This window comes from Nerophis ophidion, linkage group LG19 (genome assembly GCF_033978795.1).
Source record: "Nerophis ophidion isolate RoL-2023_Sa linkage group LG19, RoL_Noph_v1.0, whole genome shotgun sequence".
Classification (NCBI taxonomy): Eukaryota; Metazoa; Chordata; class Actinopteri; order Syngnathiformes; family Syngnathidae; genus Nerophis; species Nerophis ophidion.
The window spans coordinates 31,527,561-31,541,115 of record NC_084629.1 but is presented as its reverse complement, the minus strand read 5'-3'; the positions used below and the strand labels follow the sequence as shown (position 1 = coordinate 31,541,115).

General features: G+C 43.7%; 1 protein-coding gene across 4 annotated transcripts in view; it reads right to left on the bottom strand.

Annotated features, from left to right (window-relative positions):
- The window catches only part of si:dkey-100n23.5, a 330,394-nt gene that overhangs the window by 203,613 nt on the left and 113,226 nt on the right, over nt 1–13,555 (bottom strand). The window lies entirely within an intron of this gene.

The window sequence follows — 13,555 nt, the reverse complement described above, 5'->3', positions numbered from 1 at the left end:
ATGACCGAAAGGATAAGATCACGGGTACAAGCGGCCGAAATGAGTTTCCTCCGCCGTGTCGCGGGGCTCTCCCTTAGAGATAGGGTGAGAAGCTCTGCCATCCGGGAGGGACTCAAAGTAAAGCCGCTGCTCCTTCACATCGAGAGGAGCCAGATGAGGTGGTTCGGGCATCTGGTCAGGATGCCACCCGAACGCCTCCCTAGGGAGGTGTTTAGGGCACGTCCAACCGGTAGGAGGCCACGGGGAAGACCCAGGACACGTTGGGAAGACTATGTCTCCCGGCTGGCCTGGGAATGCCTCGGGATCCCCCGGGAAGAGCTAGACGAAGTGGCTGGGGAGAGGGAAGTCTGGGTTTCCCTGCTTAGGCTGTTGCCCCCGCGACCCGACCTCAGATAAGCGGAAGAAGATGGATGGATTAATGTGTGTGTGTGTGTGTGTGTGTGTGTGTGTGTGTGTGTGTGTGTGTGTGTGTGTGTGTGTGTGTGTGTGTGTGTGTGTGTGTGTGTGTGTGTGTGTGCGTGCGTGTGCGTGCGTGCGTGCATGCGTGCGAGCGTGCGTGCGTGTTCAGTGTTGACATTTAGGCTATGTCTACTAGAGATGCGCGGTTTGCGGTCTCATCCGCGGAGTTCGCGGATAAACCTTGGGTCGGGCAGTTGACGTGACGAAAAAATGGATTTTAATTAGATCCGGGCGGGTGGCGGTTGAACCATCCGGAAATATTTGATATACATGGTTCTGGGATCGGTATCCTTTGCCATTCAAAGTGCCATTTAGGACCCGTGTCATTAAGCGAAGAAGACTATAAGAGACGCTATTATTCTCCTGAATGACTGCCGGCAGTCAACCAAATAATAAGTATTAGGGCGTGCTATGAAGTCATTGGCTTTGTCGTCTACAACATGTACAATCTGCCTGTCAGTCCAGCATCATGTGGTGTGTGGCTTCCACAGCAACATGCACACGACTGCAAGGCATACTGGGTGACACAGAGTACACTAATAGTTGTGATATAAACAATTTTAACACTCTTAGTAATATGCGCCACGCTGTGAAGCCACACACATTTCGGGAGAACATCCTCACAGTAACACAACATAAACGCAACACAACAAATACCCATAATCCTTTGTATCCGTGATACATCCTGACTATTTTATACACCCCGCTAGCAGCAACCTCCCCCCCGGGCGTCAGCAAGGTGGGCGGGGTTGGGGGCGCGGGGGTGTAAAATATATTCAGGAAGTGTCATGAATACAAAGGATTACGTTTATGTTGTGTTACTGTGAGGATGTTCTCCCGAAATGTGTTTGTCAATCTTTTTGGGTGTGGCTTTATAGCGTGGCGCATATTAGTAAGTGTTAAAGTTGTTTATATCACAACCATCAGTGTACTCTGTATCACCCAGTATGCTTTTCAATCTTGAACGTGTAATTGCAGAAGCTGCACACAACATGTTGCTGGATCAACAATCGATTCGTACATCTTGTTGAAGGTGTCTAAGGCAAAGGCTTCACAGCACGCACATATTCTTGTAATCAGGATGAACACTATTGGATAGTTGCGGGAACGTTAGCGGCTCCAATTGTCATCATTATTCTGTGAAACAGATTTAAATAGCTCTGTGAGTGGTAAAGGTGGACAACCTCTGATGTATCTTAGCGAACAGTTGGCGGGCGGGTACGGTCCTGATAAAATGTTGGTTCGGGTGGACGGTGGGTGGATGACAACTTTGGAGATGCGGATGCGGATGATATAATTGCCTATCCGCGCATCTCTAATGTCTACACTAAGCCGGATAACCCCTTAAAAAAATTCCTATTTAGCGGAAGCCTCGTTTCAGCCACACTAAATCACCATTTCAGGTGATTTTTTTACACGAGTAAGTGCGCTGTGTATTTCTCGAATCTCCGGCTCTTAGCTTTGTACGGACTCATTGATCGTTTACAAACTGAGTTCGGAGAGAAAGTGAAGCCAGTAAGACCACGCTCCACACAGGAAGTGACATCAGAAAGAAAGCGCCACACCAAGTTTCATAACAACCCATTTGGTAACTCAGCAGCAATCGAGGCGAGTCATCCAGACATGCCCGTGTGCTGGCGTTTTTGGAAATCACACATCAATACCTTAAGAGAAGGAAACAGGCGATTGCAGCTATTTCGGATACAACGCATCTCAGACGGCAACATAGCAATGTTGAGCAACTGTTTTGGATAAGGCCTGTAAGATTGGCAACCTGGTGGGATATGTTTGTCACCGAGTGTGTTGTGCCACAGGAACGGCAAGAGAACTTTCGAATGTCCAAGTCAGCTGTGATTTTACTTCGTAAAAAACTTTGTCCATTTGTCGAAGGAGAGACAGCGACAATGCGGGCTCCCATGTACAAAGGAGTACTACAAAAAATTGCGAATGCATTTGGACTGGCAAAACAGACTATCAGTTATTGTCCGCGATGTATGTTGAGCGATTACTCAACGTCTAGTTTTGTATTCCATAAGTACTGTGAAGCCATGAAGTGTTGCTGCCGTCAAGTATGGCCGCCAATTTCAGCTTACAAGCACGGTGTCCTGTTGTTGGTTGTTCTAAAATGTTCTTTATAACGTTGTTTATTTTTCACACGTCCATTAAAGATATGATTCATGAATGATGGTTCAGGTGTGATTCACTACAATAGTCTAACAGCTGCTGATGGTGAGGAAGGTAAGGTTTACAGTTCAAAGAAATGTGGCAATAGGCTACATTGAAACACAGGGTAAGGAATTAAGGATACACGTCCAGGTCAGAGGTGACTATGACGCACACATTTTTTTGAGCATTTGTACTATGTCGCGTTGTGCCGGTGGACGGAAGGGGGAGGGAGTCTTAAACGTTGGTATTGTTGTGTGGTGACATGGATAAGGTTAGGTGGGATTTACCCTGGATAACCTTATCCGGCTTAGAGTAGAAGTGGCCTTAAGCTTGTTGTAATGTTGTATTATAGTGTCTTCAAAGTGTGGAGTTTTTTGTTTTTACTAGAGTAGGGACTCTTTTCAGTGTAGAACCAATAATTTCTATTCTCATGGGGAACTCTGCTTCACTATACAAACTTTTAGGTTGGCGAACCATGTTGAAGAACCAAATAAGTACGTAGATCGAGGTTTACTGCATTTCTTAAGGTGAAAATTGATTCAGATTTCACACAGTTTGGTCTCCTTTAAAACAAAAACCACTGCATGTTTATTTAAATCGATAATAATTTTTATTAATAATTACTTAACAATTGACAGCCTAGTTCAAAATTATTCACCTTTTAAAAGCTAAAGGTTAGCGGCGACAGTCATTTACAGCAGTGTTTCTCAAATGGGGGTACGCGTACCCCTGGGGGTAATTGAAGGCATGCCAAAGGGTACTTGAGATTTTTTTTTTTAATATTCTAAAAATAGCAACAGTTCAAAAATCCTTTCAACAAAATATGAATGTAAGTTCATAAACTGTGAAAAGAAATACAACAATGCAATATTCAGTGTTGACAGCTAGATTTTTTTGTGGACATGTTCCATAAATATTGATGTTAAAGATTTCCTTTTTTGTGAAGAAATGTTTAGAATTAAGTTCATGAATCCAGATGGATCTCTATTACAATCCCCAAAGAGGGCTCTTTAAGTTGATGATTACCTCTATGTGTAGAAATCTTTATTTATAATTGAATCAAATGTTCATTTTTCAACAAGTTTTTAGTTATTCTTATATCTTTTTTTCCAAATAGTTCAAGAAAGACCACTACAAATGAGCAATATTTTGCACTGTTGTATAATTTAAAGGCCTACTGAAACCCGCTACTACCCACAACGCAGTCTGATAGTTTATACATCAATGATGAAATATTAACTTTGCCAAGTCGTGGATGTGGCAAAACAAGAGGAAAAACAACTGACAACTCTCAGCGGTGGATCACTCGGCTCGTGCGTCGATGAAGGACGCAGCAAGCTGCGAGAACTAATGTGAATTGCAGGACATGCCAATACGGCCTTTTTAGTTTACTAAATTGCAATTTTAAATTTCCCAGGAGTTTTTTCCTGAAAACGTTGCGTAATGATGACGTGTACGTTTGACGTCACGGGCTGTTAGGGAATATGAGCGCTGCGCACACACACAGCTAAAAGTCGCCTGCTTTAACGGCATAATTACACAGTATTTTGGAGATCTGTGTTGCTGAATCCTTTGCAGTTTGTTCAATTAATATTGGAGAAGTCAAAGTAGGAAGATGGAGTTAGCCTTTAGCCACACAAACACACGGTGATTCCTTGTTTAAAATTCACAGAGGGGAAACTTTACTATGGATCACAGCGAACATGGATCCCGACCGAATGTCAACCAGCAGGTTTCGGGGAGAAATTTGTGGTTAAAAGTCGCTTCTTACCGGATATCAGCTGAGCTTGTGTCACCCATACAGCTGCCGTCGACTTTATGAGACACTGCGCGTCAACACACCCGTGGATGTACACTTCCGACTATCAGGTACTATAAACTCACTAAAACACTAGCAACACATTAGAAAAATAAGGGATTTCCCAGAATTTTCCTAGTAAATGTGTCTAAAAACATCAGAATCTTTTTTCTTCAAATTTTTTTTTTTTCCTAGTCCGTCGCTATCAATATTCTCAAACAAGAATCTTTCATCCTCGCTCAAATTACTGGGGAAATTGTCGTTTTCTCGGTCCGAATAGCTGTTTCTGTTGGAGGCTCCCATTAAAATCAATGTGAATATGTGAGGAGACATCAAACATGTGACGTCATCGTCTGCGACTTCCGGTAGAGGCAGGGCTTTTCTCTTAGCCCCGAAAGTTGCAAACTTTATTGTGGATGTTCTCTACTAAATCCTTTCAGCAAAAATATGGCAATATCGCGAAATAATCAAGTATGACACATAGAAAGGACCTGCTATACCCGTTTAAATAAGAACATGTCATTTCAGTAAGGCTTTAATAAATCAGAAACTGATGACATCTCTTTTTTTCAACCAAAAATGCTTTGCTCTGATTAGGGGGTACTAGAAGTAAAAACATGTTCACAGGGGGTACATCACTGAAAAGAGGTTGAGAACCACTGATTTACCAGATCTCAATGCGCAAACAAATAACCGAAAACCGCCACTTGAAACAACTACAAGACAAATCTAATTCTGATTAAAACTGAAACCCGCATTTCATCAAACAAAAACCGAGGGAATCTAGGATTATCGGCGCTCGTTTCACAGCAGGAAACGTGCTGCAGAGAAGCCATGCTGTTTTTTTATGCGTTCCCTCACAAGTCTGCTAGGAAATGTCAATAAACAAAGAAGAGCCTCTTTGAACATGTGTGTGTGCGGACGTGCACATGGGTTCAATAATGGCTGGGACAATGATGAAAGAATTTCAGGGGTGAGGGTAGGCGCGATGGGGGAAACCTGCGCGAGGGGGGAGACCTGAGCGAGCGTCACCCCGTGTGATTTAATAACCCACTCTCCGGAATAAACAGCGTCCAATTACGCCAGCGCGCGTCCCGTTAATGATGGAGAGACGGGGTGGGCGGATGGCGGGAGAGCGGAATGAGAGTGAGGCGGGGGGTGGCATTTTTAACGACAGCAAGAGGAGGGCGAGGAGGCGGTGGTGGTGAGGAGGAGAGAATGACGGGCGGCAGCTACAAAGTGCTCTAATTAGCATGATAATGATCTGCCATTAGAGTCCTGCTCTACAGCTGAGCGCTACCCGGAGTAGGAGCGAGAGCAAGAGCGAGACGGGAATGGAAAGAAAGGCAAATAGAGGCGGGGAGAAAAGAGGATTCCGAGCGAGGCATGGGATGACAAAGATGAGGAATAAAGGTGGGGGGGGGCAAGAGGATTGAAGGGGTCGGGAACAGAAAGAAGAGAAATTAGAAAGAGGGACATCTATTAAAAATAGAGAGAGAACACGGCGGATAAGGAAGAGATGTCTAAAAAGATGGTGTTGGCAGGAACACTACGGCGCTTGGAACTTGGAGAACGATCTTCAGAGACACACGCGCAGATTGAAATCCCCCCCCTCCACACACACACACACACACACACACACACCACCCTCGCCACCGCCACCCTGTGATGTGAAGGACGCTGCTCGGATGAAAGAAGCCTTAATGGAAGCGCTCAGCGGAAGATGAGAGTGCAGCGGGGACCTGTCGTTCCTGGTTAGCGCTCCACTGCGGCGACTTAACTTTGACCTGCCAGAGCTCGCCGGATTTGCCAAAAAGATCCCAAAATATCTGTTCAACCGTTTTTTTAATCGCCAAAAACTATAAGATATAACTGTAGGCTGACTCCTAACTGTAAAACCATCAAAGTTCTAATGAAAGCAAAAAGGGACAACAACGACATGTGACGTGACATTGTGCATCGCGCGAACGAATCTAGCCAATAACCCTTGAATAAGAAATGAAAATAATTATACTTCTATTTAACATTTCTTGAATTCCTAAAGTGCTGGTTGAACTATATTCAAATAAGATGTGATTATATTGCCCATTCATTATTGGTTACTTGCTTGTTTGTGCTATCCATAATTCAATTATACCTATTTCCCCTCCAAAAAATAACAGGGATATAGAAAACCTCCACTGGCAGTGTCCAGTATCCAGTATTTATTTCAAAGTCAGACTGGTTAATTTTTTTTGGCTAAAAGGTTACTGAATCAATTTCAACTCACTAAATGGTTTCGGATCATATCAGTTCTAAAAACCTCATTTCCATATGAGTTGGGAAATTGTGTTCGATGTAAATATAAACAGAATACATCCATCCATTTCCTACCGCTTATTCCCCTTTGGGGTCGCGGGGGTCGCTGGCGCCTATCTCAGCTACAATCGGGCGGAGGGCGGGGTACACCCTGGACAAGTCGCCACCTCATCGCAGGGTCAACACAGATAGACGGACAACATTCACACACATTCACACACTAGGGAGAATTTAGTGTTGCCAATCAACCTATCCCCAGGTGCATGTCTTTGGAAGTGGGAGGAAGCCGGAGTACCCGGAGGGAACCCACGCATTCACGGGGAGAACATGCAAACTCCACACAGAAAGATCCCGAGCCTGGGATTGAACTCAGGACTGCAGGACCTTCTTCGTATTGTGAGGCAGACGCACTAACCCCTGTGCCACCATCCATCCATCCATTTCCTACCGCTTATTCCCCTTTGGGGTCGCGGGGGTCGCTGGCGCCTATCTCAGCTACAATCGGGCGGAGGGCGGGGTACACCCTGGACAAGTCGCCACCTCATCGCAGGGTCAACACAGATAGACGGACAACATTCACACACATTCACACACTAGGGAGAATTTAGTGTTGCCAATCAACCTATCCCCAGGTGCATGTCTTTGGAAGTGGGAGGAAGCCGGAGTACCCGGAGGGAACCCACGCATTCACGGGGAGAACATGCAAACTCCACACAGAAAGATCCCGAGCCTGGGATTGAACTCAGGACTGCAGGACCTTCTTCGTATTGTGAGGCAGACGCACTAACCCCTGTGCCACCGTGAAGCCTTAAACGGAATACAATGATTTGCAACTCCTTTTCAACCCATATTCAATTGAATGCACTACAAAGACAAGATATTTGATGTTCAAACTCATAAACTTTGTTTTTTTTGGGGAAATAATAATTAACTTAGAATTTCATGGCTGCAACACGTGCCAAAGTAGTTGGGAAAGGGCATGTTCACCACTGTGTTACATCACCTTTTCTTTTAACGACACTCAAACGTTTGGGAACTGAGAAAACTAATTGTTGAAGCTTTGAAAGGGGAATTCTTTCCCATTCTTGTTTTATGTAGAGCGTCAGTCGTTCAACAATCCGGGGTCCCTGCTGTCGTATTTTATGCTTCATAATGCGCCACACATTTTTGATGGGAGACAGGTCTGGACTGCAGGCGCACTCTTTTTTTAACGAAGCCACGCTGTTGTAACATGTGCTAAATGTGGCTTGGCATTGTCTTGCTAAAATAAGCAGAGGCGTCCATGAAAAAGATGGCGCTTAGATGGCAGCATATGTTGTTCCAAAACCTGTATTTACTTTTCAGCATTAATGGTGCCTTCACAGATGTGTAAGTCTGCAACTGCTCGACCACAGACACACTCTTGAATCACACATCGAAGCAAATTATCCCGTAAAACTGTGAGAGCCAAAATACTTGTCCGCTTCCTTCTTAATTTTCTACGCGTAATGTTCGGTTCAGAAAATGTTGATTTTGATTGCACAAAATCGCCACAAATGCGGTAGTACTAGGACCGAGGAGAGTTGAAGTCATATTTACTTTTGTAAACACTGCAGTGCGTGCCATGTCAGAACGTCAAGTCAGTCAGATGGCATTCACATAAGAAGTCTCATTTATTTGTAATGTTAATCGCCACAGTGATGGTGTCAACGTACTTGTTGTGTATTTTTAAAATAAGAAAGGACGCTCATTTTTGTAAGTCCACGCGTCCCTGGGATGTGGATTTATTTATTTTTTTTCACCGACCCTGCTTTCTTCGGGTCGAAACTCCCGTTTTGTCTTCTATATAATTGCCTAGTCAATTTTCTGTCCCAGTTTATTGCGTTTTTAGTGGTCGTAAATGTTGATTCGCCGCAAGTTTTGTCAATGACAAATACTGCCTTAGTTTGCACTCGGACAACTTTACGGCCAGGGGCTGTCAAAAGAAAGCCTTCATGCTAAACACTAAGGTGAGTGTAAAGTCAACCTTTTTTAACTTAATCCTATGCCATGTCTCCAGTAAATGAGTTGTTTTACTCTTTGTGAGTCGATAGAAACTTCACTTTTATCTCCTGCTGGATTGACATCGTTCGAAGATTGAGACAGGCTAGCTGTTAGCTTCAAGCTAAGCAGCACCCGACCAGACTTCTTCACCCCAAAAACATACTTTGCAGGTCAACAAACGGGGCAAATATGCGCCTTTTGAAGTGTTAATGTGCGAGGAGTGTTCAAAAGAGTGGTATGGCGTAGTGGGTAGAGCGGCCGTGCCAGAAACCTGAGGGTTGCAGGTTCGCTTCCCACCTATGGACATCAAAGTCGCTGCCGTTGTGTCCTTGGGCAGGACACTTCACCCTTTGCCCCCGGTGCCGCTCACACCGGTGAATGAATGATGAATGAATGATTGGTGGTGGTGGTCGGAGGGGCCGTAGGCGCAAACTGGCAGCCACGCTTCCGTCAGTCTACCCCAGGGCAGCTGTGGCTACTGATGTAGCTTACCACCACCAGGTGTGAATGAATGATGGGTTCCCACTTCTCTGTGAGCGCTTTGAGTATATAACAATAGAAAAGCGCGATATAAATCTATATCCATTATTATTATTATTATTATTATTAAAAGGAGTCTCTTGGAGGAGTGGCTGACAATTTAGCAAGTGTCGCTCGCATCGCTAACAGTGACGTCATCACCATCATTGTTTACTGAAGCAGAGATGCTGACTGTGTATTATGATAAACGTGCATCCGTCGCAGGCTCTGCTTTTTATCATTATCAGATTAAATTTTTTATTATCTATAGCAGGTGTGTCAAAAGTGTGCGCAGAGGACATTTGCAGCCCGTAGCTAATATTTTAAACGCCCACAGAACATTCTAAAAATACCGTATTTCCTTGAATTGCCGCAGGGCATATAGTATGCGCCTGACTTGAATTACTCGCTTCCCAAAATAATTAGCGCATGCTTAGTATTACCGCCTGGTCAAACTCGTGACGTCACGAGTGACACTTCCCCTGTCATCATTTTCAAAATGGAGGAGGCTGATTTCAATACCGGTAATTTGAAATTGCATAAAGGGAAGGAGATTAAGAGCTATTCAGTAGGATTTAAGGTCCAAGCTTACATCACACTAAATTTTTTACTGCATGCCTTTGGTAAGTGCCGGAGTGAGAAGAGGTTTTAAAATAATTCGCGCATGCTTACTTTTACCGCATGCCTTTATTAAGCACAGGAGTTTGGAAGAGGTTTTAAATTAATTAGCGCCCCGGCGGCAATTCAAGGAAATACGGTACTATCAAAATTAACCAAAACATAACAAAAGTGGAATAAAAAAGCTTACAGGTGAAATGTAATATAGGAAAATGTTGCAATGTTGACTAAATAAACAAAGATGTTTTGGTTTTTTTAGAACTGTCATTGCTCAAAACATAATATTGAATCAAAATCAATGTTTTGTGAATTATTGACCTATCCAAGGCTCCGATTACTTCACATCAAATATTCCACTTTGAAAATTATTTTTTTGTTGAATATTTTGCATATTTTGTGTGTTAGCCATAAAAAAATATAGTTTTCTTTGACAAAAAGGGCAGAAAACATACAAACAAAAAACAACATAAAAAAACAACAACTTAGAATTGACAGATAGATCTGAAGTTGATGTAGACTCTTGACATTTAAGCGTTAAGGAAATAATGTATGTGTGCCCTGGCACACCATTATCATAATTTCATGACCGAATCAAAAACCTTTTTACACTTTTATACAGAAATAAATACACCTATCAGTTATTAAATACAATTATAGAAAAAACTATCGACTTGAAAGAAAGAGGAAAGTGAATGAATGTTTATAACTGAATATATTTACACATACATACAAATTTGTTTGCTTTTTTTATTATTTCTTTTAATGAATTAAGTAACGTTTATGACAACCTTTTTCCAAAACACAATATAGAATGTGAGATACAACAGGACAATGCATACATTTATCATTTGTTTTCAAAACGGTTACCAAAAAGTGGGATCCCAAATATTAACTGTGTGACCCCATTTTTATGACTTGATGGAGTCCATGGGACCACATTTTGAAAATTCCTAGCGCCAATACTGCGCCACAAAAAAGATGGGATTTGACCAAAAAAAATCTGTATTGCACATCCGACTTTGCAGAGTAACGGTAGCCTTAGAAAGAAAACTGGCTTTTAAGTGTTCTTCCAATTAATTTCCAAAATAGCACAGAAGTGCCTATTTTATCGACCTCTGTAGCCCCGAACCACCACCTACCGCAGACTGAATTGTACTTTTACACTGAAACGTGGCTTTAAAGTGTTCTGCGTTGTCATTCCTATTGCATACTTGCCAACCTTGAAACCTCTGAATTCGAGAGATGGGTGAGGGGGGGGTTGAGGTTGAAGGGGGCAGGGGGTGGATATTGTAACATCTCGGAAGAGTTAGTGCTGCAAGGGGTTCTGGATGTTTGTTCTGTTGTGTTTATGTTGTGTTACGGTGCGGATTTTCTCCAGAAATGCGTTTGTCATTCTTGTTTGGTGTGGGTTCACAGTGTGGCGCATATTTGTAACAGTGTTAAAGTTGTTTATACGGCCACCCTCAGTGTGACATGTATGACTGTTGACCAAGTATGCATTGCATTCACTTGTGTGTGAGTGAAAAGCCGCTGATGTTGAGTGACTGTTTCTACGGAGGAAAAGCGGACCTGACGACGGGCTGTCCTCACTCAGGTCCACATGTTAAAGGGGAAACATTATCACCAGACCTATGTAAGCGTCAATATATACCTTGATGGAGCAGAAAAAAGACCATATATTTTTTCAACCGATTTTCGAACTCTAAATGGGTGAATTTTGGCGAATTAAACGCCTTTCTGTTTAGCGCTCTGGAGGCGATGACGTTAGAATGTGACGTCGCCGAGGTAATACAGCCGCCATTTTCATTTTCAACACATTGTAAACACTGGGTCTCAGCTCTGTTATTTTCCGTTTTTTCAACAATTTTTTGGAACCTTGGAGACATCATGCCTCGACGGTGTGTTGTCGGAGGGTGTAACAACACTAACAGGGAGGGTCTCAAGTTGCACCACTGGCCCTAAGATGCGAAAGTGTCTGCCGCCAGACCCCTATTGAATGTACCGGAGTGTCTCCACATTTTACCGGCGATGACAGACATGGCACAGAGATGTATGGATAATATGCAGATACATTTACAACGACAATGTCAACGAAATCACAAAGGTGAGTTTTGTTGATGTTGACTTATGTGCTAATCAGACATATTTGGTCACGGCATGACTACCAGCTAATTGATGCTAACATGCTACGCTAATCGATGCTAACATACTATCTACCGGCGGTGCTAAAGCAGACATGGCACAGAGATGTATGGATAACCTGCAGATGCATTTGCAACTATATTACGTTTCCTTCCACCCACATTTAATGCGAAAAAAACACTTACCAATCGACGGATTTAAGTTGCTCCAGTGTCACGAGATGCGAAAGTCCTGATCGTTTGGTCAGCACATTTTACCGGCGATGCTAACGCAGCTTTTCGGTCATGCTATGGCTATGAATAGCTACTCGCTCAATAGCTTCAGTTTCTTCTTCAATACTTTCACACTCCAACCATCCGTTTCAATACATGTGTAATCTGTTGAATCGCTTAAGCCGCTGAAATCCGAGTCTGAATCCGAGCTAATGTCGCTATATCTTGCTGTGGTATTCGTCGTTGTTTGTTTACATTGGCAGCACTGTATGACATCACAGGGGAATGGATAGTGTCTTCGCAGAGAGCGAAAATCAAGCACTTTAAAGCTTTTTTTTAGGGATATTCGGGGACCGGTAAATTTTGAAAAAAACTTCAAAAAATACAACAAGCCACTGTGAACTGATTTTTATTGTTTTTAACCCTTTTGAAATTGTGATAATGTTCCCCTTTAAGGGGTGAAGGTTTCAGGTGAGAGAGGACGCTAAAGGCAGTGCCTTGGCACGCCCACAATATTGTTGTCTGGGTGGAAATAGGGAGGGGCACTGAAATTCAGAAGTCCTCCGGGAAAATCAGAAGGGTTGGCAAATATGTCCCCTTGATGCAGAGGAGCGAAGATTTTGTCGACCAGCCAACAAACCGCAGTGTGTCTCGCTCAAAGGAGCCGCTACTTAAAATTCCGGGGTGCATTAATGTTTCATGTCCACAGATAAATGCTTCCTACGTCGTGGTGATTAGCATTCATTCGTGAAAACACTTCTCTCATCTCCTCGCGCGGCAGGGTCAACAAAAAAAAAAAAAAAAAAAAACCCGTGACGAGAGCGGTGAGTCAGCACAACTCCAGCATGCACTTAGTCAACCCTTGGAAGTTCTCCTTACTCTCACGAGGCCTCATTCCTGCTTCGCCAGCCTCCCTCGTCTGCACGCTACGGATGATGAAGACACACTGCGTGGCGAGGGCCACGAGACGAGGTCCATCCATTTCCCTTAGGCTCATCTCCATCCCGCTACGCTCCCCGCTCCCGCTGAGTTACGCCCGGTCTCTGTCGCGCCTACCATCTTTCTAATTTTCACCTCTCGCCCGCCTTCCCCTTTCCACCTCCCGCTGCTGCCTCTCCGCCGTGTTTTTTTTAACGCGCGCGGCTCCCTCCTTGACAGGCGCTGCCTTGGCCTCTAATCTCTCATCTGGTTTGATGTAATTAGAGCTAATGATGATTCCCTGATCCTCTGAGCGGCTCGTCCCCCTGGGCCACAACAGCGAGGAAAACTAGAAAGAGCCGGGGAGCAGAGGAGCGCTGATAAAAGAGACACAGGCTCGTTT